This window comes from Anomalospiza imberbis, chromosome 8 (genome assembly GCF_031753505.1).
Source record: "Anomalospiza imberbis isolate Cuckoo-Finch-1a 21T00152 chromosome 8, ASM3175350v1, whole genome shotgun sequence".
Taxonomy (NCBI): domain Eukaryota; kingdom Metazoa; phylum Chordata; class Aves; order Passeriformes; family Viduidae; genus Anomalospiza; species Anomalospiza imberbis.
In genome coordinates, this window is record NC_089688.1 from 19,738,383 (window position 1) to 19,756,868 (window position 18,486).

The 18,486-nt window shown below is 39.0% G+C and overlaps 2 long non-coding RNA genes across 2 annotated transcripts; one reads left to right on the forward strand and one right to left on the reverse strand.

The window, feature by feature from the left end:
• Window positions 1-5,267: 5,267 nt before the first annotated feature.
• Window positions 5,268-10,237, forward strand: LOC137478109 (uncharacterized). Its single transcript, XR_011001399.1, has 2 exons — window positions 5,268-6,752; window positions 9,606-10,237. It is a non-coding gene; the product is annotated as an uncharacterized lncRNA (long non-coding RNA).
• Window positions 7,429-18,037, reverse strand: LOC137478108 (uncharacterized). Its single transcript, XR_011001398.1, has 3 exons — window positions 17,959-18,037; window positions 16,882-16,963; window positions 7,429-9,148 (listed from the first exon to the last, which is right to left on the reverse strand). It is a non-coding gene; the product is annotated as an uncharacterized lncRNA (long non-coding RNA).
• Between the last annotated feature and the right edge of the window lie 449 nt (window positions 18,038-18,486).

An 18,486-nucleotide genomic window follows, 5' to 3' on the forward strand; every position in this document is an offset into this window, starting at 1 on the left:
CTAGTTTAGTGGGATTCTGACCTCTATCACATAAGGCTCCTTGATGCCCTGGGAAGCAGGCATGAGTGATCTAACAGGGTGACGGGATCAAACCAAGCATTAGGAGAACTGAGATGTCAAGTTGAGTGGCCTCCTTTGGGCTTCTTTACAGGAAGGGCAGGGGCAAGACCTGAATAAAGATGACATGAAATTCTGTGGAGTAGGGAAGAAGACACTGAATGCAATGCACATGTCATGAACAAAGAAAATACAACAAATTTAAGAAAATATTTCTCAGAAATGTAAAGTTTTAGCTTTTGAATTATCTTCCCTCAAAATACACTTTGACAGAAGTACTTTTTGCTTTCCTAACATTCAAAGCCTAGATAATTTAAACAAACCTCATCTTCAGTAAAATAATCTCAAAATCTGTTGGTAAAGGAAATCAACAAATTTTATGCAGATTCTAAGTTAAACCCCACAAAGGCTTCAATGAATGAATAAGGTATAAGGAAAACTACCAATGGAAGATAGTATCAGTTTATCCCAGAACAATATTACACATTTCAGCCAGCAGATTTCTAAGCATAGGAGAACAGGTTTTTTCTTTCTTTTTCCCACAGCAATTTCTTAAGACGCTCCCATAATGCATTTTAAGAGCCCAGAGACACATTCCCATTACTAAGTTTTTAAAAACCCCACAAGAAATTTAGGTCAGAAAGCAAAAGAAATTGTCTGAACATACTTGTAATATGAGGAAGATGTCTGGTTTACTGAACAAGTTATCAGTAATGTTGCTGCTACTTGGTTCATTTATGTTCCACTCTGACTTAAAAGATTTTTGCCCCAAATCTCTGTAATTAAATGTATCATGGTAAGCACACACACAATCATAATCTCCTATTTGTATTTGATCATGAAATCTTGGGGACTCTGTGTAGCCCCCCAGTAAATGGTAAAGGATCTCATCTCTGAGTCTTGTTATATGGGTCATGAATAATACTAGAAAACAGTGCTGTGTCTCAAAATTGGACAACAACAAACAAGGGAGCTACAGAAGAGGAATAACAAACACAATAGACCAAAAGAGAGAAACATACATCCAAGGCACTATGTCACTGCCCTACTTCATTTATAAAAGAGTTGGCTAGTAATGAGCATTAATTTAGTTTACATCTTTTAATGGTATGACATTATTCTAGACATACATCTTCAAAACTGGGTACTAGCACGTTGGCTGCTTTTGTTACTTTCACATCCAGTCCTAATTCCAAAATTAGCTAAAAAGCAAAACCATTTAGGAAAGATATGAAACTCAAATAAGACACACACAATGAGAATCTGTTTTAATCACATGGCTTACCCAAAAAGAAGTGGGAAATCATCATAAACAAGTCCATTTTCATCTTGACTCTCTGTAAATGTTTAATGTGAAAATATGTGATAATTAACGTTTCTATACTCTTATGCTTAAGGAGTCATTACAATCAGCCTTTGTTTGCTACAGAGTTGGCAGCACAGACCTGCTGCATTTGAGAAGGGAATGTTTTAGGGTCATTTAACATTATATCACTCTTGGTGATCCAAAAGCTGCTATAATTCTGCCAAAGAGTATAGAGTGTTTCCCAGTCAAGTTTCATCCTGATTTTGATTACTGTTTATCTCTACTCCATGTCTGAATAGTTGTAGTAAAATAGAGGAAGTTTTACTCCTGAATTTGGGGTCAGCTTGTAATGAACCATGGTTTCAATCGCATGAACAGCTGCTTCTTTTATAAGCAAAAAGGGTTCACTTACAGTTCAGGGTAACACAGTAATAATTTAAGGAACAAGGAAGCTTCTATTCATTTCTTTATTTTTTATATGTTTTTGAAACATTTTGACATCTGAATGCCTATAGTGGACTTGTCTGAATAGAATGTAATAGTCACACTATTCTGTTTTACAAAAAAAATTGAACAAAGTGAATTTTAAAACCAGAAATACAGTAGACCTATCAATCACCATATAAAAGCCTTTTTCATTGAGAACTTCATTTTTCATAGCAAGAAAAACTATTATTGATCTTCTAAAACTTTGTAACTCAAGTTAAAAGGGAGCTAGTAAATCAGATATGCTCTCTGGAAACCAGACCAAAAATATCTGGAAATGACAAGAAACCAAAAGGGGAAAACATCCTAAAACTAAGACATAATTGAAGTCAGTGGGACATAAAATTTCTTACAATTAAACAAGATCTCATCAGAAATTAAGGGGTTGTTTTTTTTTTCCTTAGCTAATTTGTCAATGTCCTTCTGGATAAGCAGAAATAATTTCTACAAATTACAGCATTAACAGAAGAAGATTAACAATGAATTTTTCATTTGTTGTCTATTGCTCACTTCTCCAAGAAAACTCACTGTCAGACAGACACAGGAGTAAGCCATCATCCCAACTCACAGCTGTCCTGAAGAGAACTTTACTTGTTCTTCTTTCTAACCTTTACAAAATATTTGACCCTCTCTGCTCCAGCCACTGTGACTTCAATTCAGCTTGGACTTTTCCAAGTTATTCTGTACCTGTGCAGCACTGTTCAGTGGATCAGTTCTTACCTACCTACCAACCAAAAGGTGAAGAAAACCTGGTGTTTTTGCTTTATCTGGCACATTTCATCACTCAGTCATACACATCCTTTTTCCCAGTGTTATTTTACTGATATAGCAAATGCCTTGATTTCCACCTGTCCTTTTAAACAAGATTCAACTTGCCAGTACCAGCACACTCACTCACACCAGGCTTGCTGGCTTAGGGGTATTCATTTAAATGTATCCAATTGCTTTGCAATGCACTTCAATTTATGTTCTCTTTTCTGTTTACTAAGTAACCATCAACTGTGGCATATGATTTCACAAATTATTAAAGTTTTACTAGAATTTAGTGGTGATGGGATTGGCTTCTTTGTAATGCATTTTAGCATGATGATAGCAAGGGGAATCCAAATCCAAGACTCAAAGTTTTATTTACCTAGGAGAAAAAGCTGTTCCAACTCACCTGAAGGATGACTGCCACAAGGAATTGTAAAACCTCAACTCAATTCTAAATGATCCTATGTCCTGAATTTAGAGGTAAATTGCTTTTTTTACCACTTGGTAAATACTCAGCTGTTCATAGCAGAATTAGCTGATGGAGAGAGTCCCAGGAGCAAAGCAAGGAGAACTTCAAATATACAAAAGGGTACATGACTATCACACTGTGCCTTTAGTCCTCTCTCATGGTTGCTTCTTCGATAACTCAAACAGGCTCTTGGCTCCATTCTCAAGTGGTTGAGGTAGAGATGAGCTAATTCAGGATTTTTGTGACCCAATTCAGAAAACACATAGCTATTTCACTTCAGCATGCACTGTTCTGCAAGTCTTTTTATACATGCCTATGCATCTCCAAGGCTCTAGAACCTGGAAACTTACATTTCTGAAACCTGCTGCTCTCTACATGTCCTTCTTCCTCCCTAACATTTCCTGTAACTCACCTCATTCTGGTAGTTAAAGATATTTTACTTTACAACCTCAAACAAACAAAACCTAAATCTAAACCTATGGCTGACCCCTAAATAAGTAATTAACAAACAAGTATAAACAAAACAAGAGGGAAGAAAGCAGTAGCTAATTTAATATTGAAGTAGGCCTACTTTGTGGTCTGAAACAGAATAACCTACATTTGTAAGGTTGGTAAACAAAATAAGAGAAAATTTCACCTCTGGTAAAGGCACATTAGGTGTCAGACTCCTTGAGAGACTTGATAAGATTCAGGTACACGTTTTTCTTAAGTCTTTCAAAGTCTCCCTCAGAACTTGGTTAACAAACTGCTCTGCCATATCTCCCAGCAGTAATACAAATATTTTTGCCTCTGTCTTCCCATAAAGAAATAAATTCAAGATAAATTAGGGAGTGTACCAGGGCCCAAGCCTAAATTCTGGGAAAAAAAAATAATAAAATCACATTTTATGTGATGCTGCTTCCTTTCTAAGCATATTACTTGTGCTTCAGGAGCTCATTGCTCTTAGGCAGCAAGACCATGCCCTCTAAAATGTTCAGTTCTCATATATGTCAATTTCTAATGTTCTGAAAAGGAGAAATATAGAAAACACAGGGCATCATGTAGGAGATGCATTTATGTGTCACAGCAAGGAGAGATTTTTTAAATAATCATAGCACTTTAAACAATATTTAGACACAGAATATAATCCCAGAGGAAAGACAGCAATGCTAAGATGTAAGGGTGAAAAGGAAACTTTAATTATGTTCTGTGTGTATAATAAGAAAGAGTGTCAAGCACTTCTGCACCATGCCAAACATGGATTCCTCTGGATTTTTAAGAAATGGACAGCAAACATACACCCACATAGAAGCATGAGAATGTTTTAATCACGTACACTTAAAAAGGTGCTGAAGACTCAAACTTATTGCAGAGAGTGAAAAAAAAAAAGCACTGTGCAGAGGGATTCCTTTCTAACATTGGAAGTTTCTGTCCTAGTTGCAACTACCATTTGTGTAAAACCAGAAACAGCAGCTCGCTGATTTTCTGAGTTTAAACCCATAGAAGAGTTAACAGGAGTTCCAGCAGCCTAGCTTGTAGTACCTTCAGGGACACATGCTAGTTCTATAAAAAAACATTTTAAAACAAACAAACAACCACGAAACAAAATTTCCAAGTATTACAGAGGTTAGTTTTCTTACTGGACCAATGTGAACATGCAGACCACTCTTGGCCCAGTATAAACATTTTTTCACTCAGATGACATTTTATTTATATACCTCCAATAAAGAGGAGTTTCCTTTCTACAGATAAGACTGAAACATGCACACGTATGGATGTTTGCATATGCTCAATGGAATGTGTCTCAGCCATGGAAATCCCATCAAACTGTAAAGGTTTATGAATGGAATCCAAAGGCTACACAGAATACCATCGATGATGAGCTATTTTATAAACTGGGAAATAACAACAAGACTTTAAAAACCCTGTAATCTGTAGCCAGAAACTTACTAATGTAAAACAGATTGCTTCTTGAATTGTCCATTTGATAGAGTCACTCAAACTTTCTCTTGATGGATGCATTCACAAACTATGCTCAAAGTATTACAGCACCTGCCAGTATGCCATTATGTATCTATTACACTTAAAACAAACAAACAAACACCTCCAAAACAAACTAACAACCTTCCCCCCCATCCCTCCAAACTAACAGCAACAAAACACCAACACTATACCAGAGGTACTGGTATTGCCATACTTTGCCCTCCCAACCTAATACCATCAAACTGTAAACTATGAGCAAAGATGAAAGTTCAGCTCCTGTGGATACACTCAGGTTATCCAGACCCAGTTTTTTGCCAACATATTTGAGGCAGTATTGTGTAAATTCAAGCATTTTCCCATCACTCTGATCTGTTTTAGAAATACAAAATTACTAAACCAGGACTCTGCTACAACTGTCTTCAGGATTGTAAAGTTACATAAGGAGGAACAGAGACACTTCATGTAACTAAATACTAGCTGAAATAAACGGCAAGCTGCTTTGTTTAAACACGTCAAATCCCATGGCCAGCATTCAGAAAAAAAATCAGAGTGAAGTTAATGGGATCCCTCCCCAGACAACTGTAGCAAATTGGCCCCATGATAATGAAAATAAATCCCATGATTTCAAAGATTTGAAGCAGATTAGAACAACCAGGACATGATTTTGTATTTCCATCTTAATACATATCTGACTGCATTATATTTAGAGAATAACTGTTTCTTCAAAGTTATGGGAAAACATGACAAAATTGCCTCTTTCAGTCACTAGTCAAGTTACTACGTTCTACATTGTTTACTGGATCACAATAATCATATCCTACTTTTGACCCCAAGCCTTGAAAAAATACCACAAACTGCTAAAATACTTACAGTAAAAGCATCCATCTAATCTTTCTACTCGAGCAAAACAGTATGGTCTATCAGGAATGAAAAACTGGTTTCACTGAGGCTCACTTGACATAGGAATGAACCCAGTGAGTATGTAAGTTAAAGACAAAGGGTGTTAAAATAGGAGTGAAATGTTGCAAGAAGCGTTTCCCCTTAATGAATTACTGGGAGATTTGTAGCAGGCCAGCCAGGGTAAGTCTTTCAGCATGTGTATCCAAAAGTGTCATGGACTTGCTGCACTATATCGTTGCTGCCCTTTCCATGAACTGGGCAGTTTCCTTTCACCAGTTTATTTTCACTTCTATTCTGGCAGCTGTCTACAGCAGTAGGCATTTATCTTAAATAATTTGCTACTTGTTGAAGAATTCATGGAGGATGGGGGGAGAGGGAAATAGTCATTCTTGGTGCACCATGTCATAACTGATTAAAAAAAAAAATCAATAAGAATTAAAGAGATTTCCTACAGATTTCCCCCCTCATTTCAGAGGAAATCTTACACATATAGGTACCTTCCCCCTCCCCCAAAAAAAACACTACTAGAACTAGCTTAATTTAACTTTCCAATTATTCAAAGTAGAAAATTTTTGGAAGATGTGCTTCCACTTAATTAAATCAAAGTATTTTCCTTACCAATTAGAAAAAAAAAAAAAAAGCTCAGTGATAACTGAAATAAAAATTAAACTTGGAAATAAAGTGAGTGTTCTCATATTTTTAACCATTTTCAACAACAGGGCAGACCCTTTGATGCAAACTACCTCTTCCTGTGTTTGGCAACTAACCTCAAGAGCAAAGTTTCTGGAACAAAAAGATTGGGTAGTGGAAATTCAAAAGGTAAAAGCGTCATTTGATGGGGAACATTACTAATATGTACATTATCTTAATCTGTGTCATGAACAAAATTATCATTTGCCAGTTAGCAAAGTACTGTAGTACTGTGGAAGAAAGAAAAAGTCATTGTTAAATGCCATATAAAGGGCTAATAAAAAAAAAATTAAAAAAAAAAAAAAAGAAAAGTAAACATTTTCATTCTCCTTATTGGATACAGTTATGGGAAACTGACAAAGTACATAGCAATGTAGACCTTACAAAATATTTGGTAATTTTTATTAAATGAGAGCGAAAGCAAAATGGGAAAGAATGAAAGTCAAATTGTATTCTTGTGTTGAGTATATGAAACCCAAGGGAGCAACTGGTATTTCAGTCACTGGTTGCTACCAATGATTTGATGAAAGACCAGTAGCTGTAAAACTTAATGCTTTTCTAGGCTTTACACAAATTCTGTGAAGTCAGAAGTTCACTGCAGCAGGTGAAAAACCAGGCAAGCCTCCCTAGCCCTCATTTTCTCTCATTTGAATGCAAGTTTGCACTGCAAGTTTGCATACTACAGCCCCACAATAAAGCAAGCAGAACTGTAATTTGCTATTTAGAGTTACCTATCATTTCAGACAAGCTAGCACTAAACCAAAACATTTTTCAGTTACAGAGACAAAAAAAAAATTCATTTGCATAACACATTCATCTTATTTATATTTCCACCACACTATCCCAGAAAAGTTTCAAAGGCAGAAAAACAACAGATAATGTTGAAAACCAAAATATTTTCTTTTCACCATAAAGTCTGAGTAATAACTAAATGGCATTCTTCAAATGGAGATTAACAATGTTGAACCAGATGTTCTCCATTTTACAAGTGTCTATGTCTCAGAAGTACCCAAGACAGATATTCTTTGGAAAATTCTACATGCAGAGTTCAAATTCAAGCTTAAACAAAACAAAATCAAGTGGAACCAACACTCCCTCCCTTCTGCAATATGTGACACTTCCTCACTCTGCATATATCAGTGCAAACTGATAGACAAAATGAATTTAAAAAGTTATGTGTGCACATGATTACATGAAGTTGGTTAGAGAGGCGTTATAATAAGAACCTTGACTCTAATGCCCTGATTCATCTAACATTTCAGAAAAAAATTAGCCTCAGCTATGAGAGTCAGTCTCCTCAAAGTTGTACAATACTGAAAGAACAGCTTTGACTCCAGTTAAAATCAAAACCAGACAGATTTTCTTCAGTTTTAGTCTGTTAGGAGTTGAAATTTTCATGAGAATATGAATTTCCATAAGGATCAAATTTCAAAGAGCAGACATCTTATAAGAATTGCTAACCTTTAAATATTTCCCTTGGAATCTTATGGCATGTGGATGTCCTTTCATCTGTGCCCATTTTTTTTAATGTAACCTTAAATTATGCTGGGCTTAAACCCCTTTACTCGGTATTTTTAGGAAGCAGCAATGAGAATGCCATTTGTATCTCCCCCTGTATAGAGACTACTCAAATTTTAAATTCAAATTTAAATTTAAACTTAGCTGGTTATTTTGCATGTATGGAGGAAGGGTCTCAGATTTGCTACAGTGATGTTTACCTAGGGGAGATAATCTAAAGGAAAATTAATATCAGCACTGTGTTACAAATTCCAGTTGTCAATAACATTTGACTTAGGAACCAGTCATCTCCAGAACTTGCTTAGCTGACCAGAAGCGTAGAATCATAGAATCATTTTGCACTCTAAAAGTCTCTTTTCAACTGCCCATAATTTCACTACTCTCTTTAACCTGAACATTCATGTTCCTCAGACATGGGAGTTAGAGAAAGCTGCAGTGCAACTCTACCACTGCTCCCTGAAAGAATACCTTTGCCCCATCAATACATTCCAATGATAATGCCCAGCACTAAAGTGCTTGAGAACAAAGGCTTAAGACTTGGTTTGGGAGACCACTATTTCACACTTGCATGGAGTCAGCTTGGGGATGAGGAGCAGTGGATAGGGAAAGAAAACAAAAAGATTTGATCAGACCTCAGCAAAAGATTTCGTGTCTGCAGAAGATTTCATGTTGCCTTCACTGAGCTAGACAACAAGTCAGAGGGGCTTATCAGTCCAAAACCTGTGACAGAAGTTTCTGTGGGATCAGCTCTATGAAATGGCATCTTGTGGAAACACAGATCTTGTTCACGAACAAGTAATTTTTGTATTCAGTTTGTATTGAATTCAAACAGCCAATAACAGCCAAAATCTTTTAAATCATAAGCAACAACTTTTCTTTTTGCCAGTGAATCAGGCCTAAATATCTCAGACCGGAGTCACAAACTTAGCAGAAACTCTTGAACCAACTTCCCTGCACTTTTGTCATACTTCATAAGATGAGGGCGTATCCTCTACACACTGGAGCTGCTGTGAAAACAAAAATGTCTTAATTAAGGTATTAGCTAAGCATTCCAGAAGGTACCCTTGGGAAAACACAATATATATCACAAATAAAGAGCAGAATTTAACCTCAAGTTATAAACAGCAGTATTCTCTAATTAAATGGAGGAGGCACTCAATTGCAAGCAGCTCCAAAAGAGCCAGTCTGCCCAAAATATCTGTTAAATCATGGCCACTGTTAGGCCAAACATTTCTAGATTTCTTCCCTTTCACATTTTGCTTCCTGTATTAGCTGCTGATAAAAAACATTTTGCCACTACTTAGCTGGGCAGAGAAACAGACAAAGCCAAAACGCAAAAAGCTGTTACATGGTTTATTTACTTAAAAAAAACATGTTTTCATTGTAATATGAACAAGGCTCAATAACTACATTCTGGGAATTAAAGATTCAAACTCAGTATTCTTAATTTGTATTTTTCCATAGTGCCAATCCTTTCAGAGATGCTGCATGGTCTAGTGATGGTCAGAGGAGAAGACTGTGAGCCTTTAGGATACTGGGTACTTATCCAAATTCACAGCACTGACTCATAGTCTGGGACAAGTCACTTGACCTCCTATGCCTCAAACAGTCCAGCTGGAAAATACAGAAAGAAAAGCAGCAGCCCTGAATGAGAAACAGTTATTATGACTAAGATCAGCTCCTGGATAAATCCAACATCAAATAAAATGTGTTTTCCATATGGAAGCTGCTTTCCTAAAGTGGAATAAAATGTAAATGCCTGTCATTTATAATCATCTGAGAGGCAAGTGGTGAGAAAAGCAGCTCTGAAACAGACCAACAGGAAAGACTCTGCTAGGAATGAAGGACAGTTCTTGAGGTGCAGAGAGAGGGGAGATGGAAAGCAGTCAGGCATCTGGCAGCAGCAAAGGTGAAGCTATGATTTGAGGAGGTCAGAGACAACAATGTGTCTGAGTCAGAAAAGGTCACTTATTCAATATTCCAGCTGTAAGATGAAAGAATGCAAGTGGAGATTTTTTTCAGAGCAGAGATCACAGATGCAAGAACATCTAAAAGGTGGACTGTTTGAAAGTGCCACTGACAGATACGATGAATCCATCTTCTTAATCCAAAAATTTCTCAACCCTTGATTTTACCTTGTCCTTCTCCTCTGTGCACTTCTCTAAGCAGATATCCCTGTATCCCAGAGTTTCCCTCCCACTTACATTCAAGCAAGCCTCCTGCAAGCACTCCAAGTCTGTGTGAGAAGATAACCAGCCCCCAAAGTGGAGGTAGAAGAGGACATTCCCTGTGTTCTTCTCTGCCTGAGCCGTGCTTTCTGTGCATTTTTTGTGACAGCCAGTCCATTAAAATACAGTGTTACTGAAAAAGCTTATTTCCTATACTAACAGAACAGCTGAGGTAGCTGTGTCATTCCCTATTGGTATTTATATGAGGCTCACGTGAGAAAGAATAAAAGAAAATACTATTAAAGCAGATAAATTTTAAGGAATTATACCTTATAGATTAAGAAGCACATGGAATCCAAACTGGAAAATAAAGAAGTACAGCATTATTTGACCTTGGAACAGATACTGATCTCCAGCATGTCCACAAACTTTCAGATTCACCAGCTGAGATCTCTTTATTTCAGAGAAAACAAAAAACTACAAAAAGGTCATATGTCCCTGATGTAGGCTGAAAAATTAGTCAGTGACAGTAGGGAATTGTGAACCAAGGGAAAGAGATAGTCTGAAAGGCAGTCATCTACTGATTGGACAGTGAACTGCTTGAAGAAAGAAATTTATTTCCTTGGACTGATTTTACAAAGCTAAAACCAATTATGGAAGTGTTCTATGAACAGCACTCTCCAGTTCAAGCTGGAAACATGCCATCAGAAAGTCCACTACTTCCACAGCTCCTGTGGAAATGGGTAAAGCTTGTTCAAAGCATTAAAACCAAACACATGCAGAACTTGAGTTTAAAGAACTGGCCATATCAGACTGCAGCAGTGGATGCCCTGACTTTCAGCAGCATTGTCATTACACTGAAGTAGTGAATCCTCTTGAGTTTTTAATCGAGTGGGATAACTTCCTCGGGCACAGGACAAGCCAGTGACAGTTCTGGCATCCCAATGTGGAGACAAACAAACCAGCAAGGAGGCCACTGTACTGTGTGGCCTTGGGCAGGTCCACAGGGTACAGCTATGCACCCTGGACGTTTCCAACAATAGTACATTTTCCAAAATACTGTGGTGAAAACTATCAATAGCACAGAGTCTTTTATGGGCTGTGAAGCCGGTACTGACAGTTTCTCACTTCTACCTAGCCAGGAGAATATCTAAGCTAAAAAAAATGCTTTTAGCAGTTATAGTAAAAGCAATTTGAAGAATAGGGGAGCAGAGCTGAACAGAGCAGCTGAGCAACTGTCTGAGAGGAGATAGTCCTGAAGGCTTAGGCAACCTACAGTCTTGCAGTCCACAAACAATGCAAAGAATTGCTAACCACAGCTTGGCCAGGTACCTCATCTGATGATGACGAGCATATGAAACATATGTTAATATATGGCTAGCCTGCTGTCAGTGACTCTTCTTTGACAGGAAAAAGGGAAATAAGTTCAAAACAAAGATGTCTCTTGACAGTATCCTTAGCAGGATGTCAAAGTACTTGAGAATCCTAATGCAGACAAAAATGAAGACAGAATTCTTGTTGGAATTCTTACAACTAACATTCTCATTTATTCCCTGTTTTTTTCATAGTCTATTTCCTAGCCATTCACAAGTATTCTGCTGTGTATTTCATCACTCCTGTTAAGGCAATTAGAGACATAAACTCTTGGGCAAGCCATAGAAGTAATATCTCTCCGCTCCTGTGGACCAATGGTAAAACTGGAATTCCTGCAGGCACTGACTCTTTGCCCAAACTAGTGCAAGACTGACCACACTGACTTAGAGCTGGGACTGCAGTTTACCACTTCCCTTCTGGGAAGGCACCTTACTACCAAATTATTTTCAGACTTCTGAGCAGTCAGAGGATCAGGTTCCTGCACCTTTGATGTACTTTTTGTTAACACAGTAAAGACATACACTAGTGCACTAGCCTGGTCTCTGTGCTGTCAGTGCCAGTCTCAGCTTTTTGTTGTTCAGCCCTTAGTTTAAGTGACTTCATTTTAAACTCCATGTCAGCCCCCAGAGGACCAGTAAATCTAACAATTAACCAAAGGAACAATGCGTTTATGAAGTAAAAAGGTAACACTAATATTTACTCTGAAAGGACACTATTTGAAAAAGAAGTTCAAAGCCTCTACTGCATTGTATAGATAAGACCAGGAACCACTAAATTAGTAATTGTTCAACCACTCTGGGAAAAAGTGTACAAATTTTCCACCATTGTCATCCAAAAATATTTTAAATGTTTTTATGTCAAGTCTAAACAGAACGTTTCTGAAATCACCTTAATGGTTTTTCAATATTACTTAACTTGCAAGCTGAGCCAAAAGGATAAAATACCACTGAAAATTCTCTTTCCCAAATATGTGCAAAAGGACCAGTAAGAGGTTAGTATCTGAAATCCAGTTTTTGTTTCAGGTTTTCAAGTCGACATTTGAAATGTCAAGAAGCTTGAGAAAAACTGACACCATTTTAGGTGCTTAAATCAACAAACCCCAGAATTTCATCATTCTCAAAGCAGGCAATGTGCTTTCTTTCTGTGCTGATCACAAGTAACCTAAATAAAGTTATTGATACAATTATAATTAATAGCAAATCTTAGTAAATGTCATAGTTGTTAAAACAAAAAACAAATTATAATTAGCTAGAAAAGCTAGTAATTCAAGCCTTAATGAGCAATACAATTCCTATGCCAGTCTTTCTCCCATCCTGGACTTATTTCCAGTCACTAAATAATTTGATCACTCCCATTAAAAGCAGTCTGAATAGAAAAATGTATTGCATTTATCACCACTATTATTCTACTTCAGTCAAAACAATATGAGATGAATGCAGTCTAATTTATGAATGGTACTAGAGGAGTCTGACCTTTTTCACATAGCTTTCATAATTAATCTCAGTGACTATCAGTTTTTTGCTAATCATACCCACACAGAACTGAGATGACCTAGAGGAAGAAACATCTAACAAAAAAGTGAGTTGCACTTTTTAAAAAATATTTTTATTTTCTCAGCCTGACTCTAAAATACATTAAAAGCACTGCATTACAATTACTACACATTTAGGGGAAGTGATGATAAAGACAGGAGCCCTATTTAGCTTTCACCTGTTAGAACCCACCACAATGAATTAGATCCTGAACATCTGTTTGTTGCAAGAGATACCTAGAAGTAAATAAATGTTGTTCTATCATCTCACTAAAGCTGAATAAAAGAGACAATACAATGAAAAGTATGGTGTTGCATTAACATTATTAGTGTTGCAGCCTGGTTGCAGTAGAATATTTTTCAGTAAAGCTCATGTTCCCAAATGGAAAAAAGAGCACTGTGTTTACAGTCACTGGCCATGTTCAGAATAGCAGAAAAGCAGCCTATCCTTCCTAGCTATTCTACTGCTATGCCACTGCAATCAGTGAAGGCCACCTCATCTTTAGTTGACTCTCCCTTCAGCTGAAAGCTTACACAGGACTCTGGTCTAAACTGCACCTTGCAAAAACAAACCAACCAACAACCACCACCACCCCTGAAATTCTCTCCAGCTTTCAAGTTAGACAGCAGTTTAGGAAGGCTGTCCATATGTTGTACCTCCTCTACAGTGAGCTCTCACAGAAATTACAGAATGCTCAGTTGGCTTAAAGCCATCTCTGAAGCCAGTCTGTATCACAGTTTCTGAGGTCACTTGCTGACCATGTTATGGAAGGCTGCCCAGATGTGATAAATGACTTCCCTACTACCAACCCACCTCCAGGAATGCTGGAAGGCAGGGCAGGAGAGCTCTCAGTAAACAGTCTTCCTCACCTAGATCTAAAATCCTGAAAGCTTGATCTACTGCTCTGTGATTTTTACCCAGCACAAGGGGACTGAGGAAAGACTTACATGCATATAAAAAATTAGGTTATAATCAAAACTTCCGAGTAGGTTTGTGGCTCATGCTGAAAATCACTGGTGCATTACATAAAGCTTCCTGCCAGCACTAGTAGGAAGCTATTGCTACAGAAATGCATGGCTTGTATTCTGGAAATTCTACTTTTGTTTCCCTGGCTTTTTCCAGGACAGCCTGCCAGCAGGAAGAGAGCTCATGCCTGCTGCAGCAGAGGTAGCTCACGAGTTCGGTGTCACCAGTCCCTGAATTGGTGCACCTGGTCAAGATGCTGCAACAGAAGTGCCTGAGAAAACCAACACTGGCAACTATCAGACAAGACAGGCAATGCACTCTCTCACAATGTATAATTTTTCCGTTCAGCAGACACAAACCTTCAGAAAGAGGAAGGAGGTAGGGTAATGACGCTAGTAGTAATCACAGCTCACATCACAAGCTCAGTCACAATCTCAGCTGCAAGTATGGGCATCGCAGCACAGCTGGTGAACTGTTGGCAGATGTCCACTAAATGTGATGTTTCCTCACCCTCTCTCTGCTGTTCACAAAGAACATGATTGCTAATTTCTTCTCTATGTCCATATCTGTTCTTCTCTGAGTAACACAAGGATACACAAATTATTTCAAACAATTAAATTACTCCTTCTGCCAAAAGCATGTGCTTCATACAGAGACCAAATTATATCAAGAATCTGTAATTATTTTGTGTTCCTTAAATGAGAAGTTCCTAGATTGTTATAATCAAATGATAAGCCCCCATATGCAGTCTCAGGCCTTATAAAGCATCACAAAAAGTGGAAAAATTAGAAGTTATTTAATGCAAAAATCAGAAAATATATTTCAGATAACATCCTGTTGGGTTTGGAGGTTTTCTGTTCTGGATTACAACTTAATGAACAGTCTGTGACAACAGCCTAAATTTACTTATAATTCCAAATTGAAGTCTGGGAAAAAAAAATAAAAAGAGCAGCTTCTTCCTGATAGATTGAGACTCCAGACCTACTAGGAGGAGGAAGAGAGTATGCATAAGGAATTCCTTTTCATGGAAAAGAAGCTGAATTTATTACAGACTCTTCAGTTTCTGGTAAATTTCCACATTTATAAAATAGTTTTGAACAAACTGGTTTTGTCCACACATTTTTATATTCTAGCAAGTAGGTGAAAATTGCATTGACTGATTTTTCATTCCTACCAGTCTTATACTTCACATAGGCTTGTAAAACCTTCTCAATTCAAGACTATATCATGAGATGACATAGATTCAAACTTTAAACAAATACATAAAGCCATGACCCATTTGTTTTGATATTCTGCAATGTTCCAGACAGGGAGAAAAGCCACCACTGAAACCATGAGACATACAAGACTTCACAATTTATTAAGAAGATTAGCTGGGTTTAGTTTGTGCAGTAATGATTAGTCACTGAATATGTGTTGGTTTGAAAGCCTAAAAGGTCAGAGATCAAGGAATTATTTGGCTTAATTGTGTTTAGGTTTTTTTGTCTTTTAAATAGTTAAAAGGTTTTTTTAAGTCGAGCAGAACGCTGCGAATGCAGAACTCCAAGTATATTCCCCACAGAACAACAAACGCACCTTAAATATACCATGTTTTTTCACTTTCGGATTATATTTGTAGAACTGCCTGCTGTGAAATGACAAAGTTCATGGTTCATCTGAACTTTTGAACTCAAGTGACTATTTGACACAGCAAAACAATCTAAATGAACCTAACACAAAGTTTTCATAGTTTAAACCTAGCTTTCAGGCCTTTGTCTGGGGCAATTGGGTAGGAAAGTTCTTTATTGATGTTGTAAAAACTACCAGTTTAATAACAGGCAGAGAGAGTGGAGCGATCAGTGGAAAGAGCACCTTAGCATTTCTGAAATAGTGCTGGTTTGGTAGTTCATTGAACTTTACCTGACCCCATTACTAAGGCTTCCCCAGGACAAGTTGTAGCTGCATTTGTGACAAGACTGAAGCTTCCTATCTTATTTCAAATAGGCTCCAGGGCTGGGAGTTCACAGATAAAGTTAGTTAAAAAAAAAAAAAAAAAAAAAAAAAAAAAAAAAAAAAAAAAAAAAACTCTGCACACATGAGTTCACTTGGCTCCTTGCACTGCTATTTCATTTTGATATTTAGGTTGTATTCCTTTTATTATGGAAAAGTAGAAATACTTTTTTTCCAAAAGGAAAAAGCTTGTTACCTTCATTGCCAATATATATCAGCAAAAGCCTTTGAAAAACTGGGAAAACACAGCACATTTAAGATTCCTATGCTGATGCTCCTCCTAAATCTTGGCCTGCATCCACGTGACTACTATTGTCCCTTCTTAATGTTATTAGAAATTCTACAGCAGTCTCAATTCATGCTTTATCAGTTTTGGACCTATCAACCAACAAAACCAGGAAAATATTTTGAGGCTTTTAAAACTACTAGGACTACAAGATGTTCTGTACTTCCAAGTTCACAAGCAGTCTCATAACACACTGGTGCATATGAATTACAAATATTTCTGACCACATTAGAAATGCTTACTACCTAGGGGTTAAACAAGCCTTACAATATCTAAAGAAGAGCGATAAACTCCTACAACTGTGTAAATTCCCTTTGAAAATAATCATACCACACAAAGCCCTGTATTTCACCAGCCTGTAAGGCTAGAGTCACTCATTACTTCCATCCAAAAGAATGAGGAAAGGCAACCCAGAGATTACTTACAAAGAGCAGCTGTAGCAATCACTATAACATCGCCCTTCTGTTGCAGCTCACTAATGCCGTTGTATGTTTTTAATCAGCTGAACTATGACAGGAAGACAGATTCAAGATTTAGAAAATTCTAAAACAATTTCATGACAGTTTGCATTACTAATTTTCTTTTCTAACTAGATCTTCCGAATTTACCATTTAACACCAAAGCCCACTTATACAGCTCTCTTTCTAGCCCTTGCACTTCCTTTCCTGGCAAGTTTTACGTCCAAGATACCTGCGGAGTCTTTTTTTTTTTTATTCACCCACGAGCTGAGCATTCAGCAGGAATGAGGAAAGGAAATACCAATCTCGCTGCATTTAAAAAAATTAAATTTAAAAAAAAAAAAGTGAGAGAAGGGTGAGGGAGCCGGGCTCCCACAGGGTCGGCGGGGAAAGCGCAGCCCCGGCCGGGCGTTCCCGTTCCCGTGGCCGCTCCGGGGACTCCCCTTCCCCGCACATGCCGCAAGCGTTACCCTCCGGAGCCTCGCTGCGCTCCGGGCCGGCCGAGTAGCCGGTACACGGATGCAGACAGCCGTGAGGAAGCGCCTCAGCCGGCTCCCAAAGCCGACGGCGGACCCGCTTCGTCCCAAGCAGCCAAACGCAGCGATGGGATGCCCTGAGGTACCTGCGAATCACGGTCCCGGCATCTTCTCACGACACTCGCAAAGGCACCGAACCCACCAGGCTTTGGCAGGGGCCGGCCCGCGGGGCAGCGGCCGAGCAGCGGTGCCGGCACCGCCAGCCCCGGGACCCGCTCCGGCACCGCCAGCCCCGGGACCCGGGCCGGCACCGCCAGCCCCGGGGCCCGCTCCGGCACCGCCAGCCCCGGGACCCGGGCCGGCACCGCCAGCCCCGGGACCCGCTACGGCACCGCCAGCCCCGGGACCCGCTCCGGCACCACCAGCCCCGGGGCCCGCTCCGGCACCGCCAGCCCCGGGACCCGCTCCGGCACCGCCAGCCCCGGGGCCCGCTCCGGCACCGCCAGCCCCGGGGCCCGCTCCGGCCGCCTCTGCGCGCCCGGTGCGGGCGAGGTCTGAGCAGCGTCACCTGGAAAGGATTGTGCCACCTGCGCCTTGAAACCAGCCCTCCCTCATAGCCAGGGTGATGGCTGAGGATCCTCTTTATTATTATTTACTTATTTTCTTTTTCAGAGCCCACCTGTGCTCCTAGAATATGCAGAGTGGCTGACAGTGAGGCACTGTTGAAGGGCAACACTGAGCTGAAATTCCATACAGGGATGTGGTCTAAAACAAAAGCATTTGTGCACACCACGAATTATATTGTTACCAGAGATCAGAAAAATAATCACCTGAATCACCACTTGATTAATTCTATATACTCTCCATGAAGTATGTAAATTGACTCCCCAGATGCTCTAATCTTCTGAACTTTCCAAGGGATAAAGTTAGGTTTCTCCATTGCCCTGCCCAATTGTTGACACCCTGAGCATTCCCTGTCAAGAACCACAAACCCTACAAGGCCTGGCCCCTAGGTGCAGTATGCACACCCTGCAACTGTGCCACCACAGATTTACACTATGGTTTTCAAGCTGGCTCTGCTAAGTGAGCCTTGCTG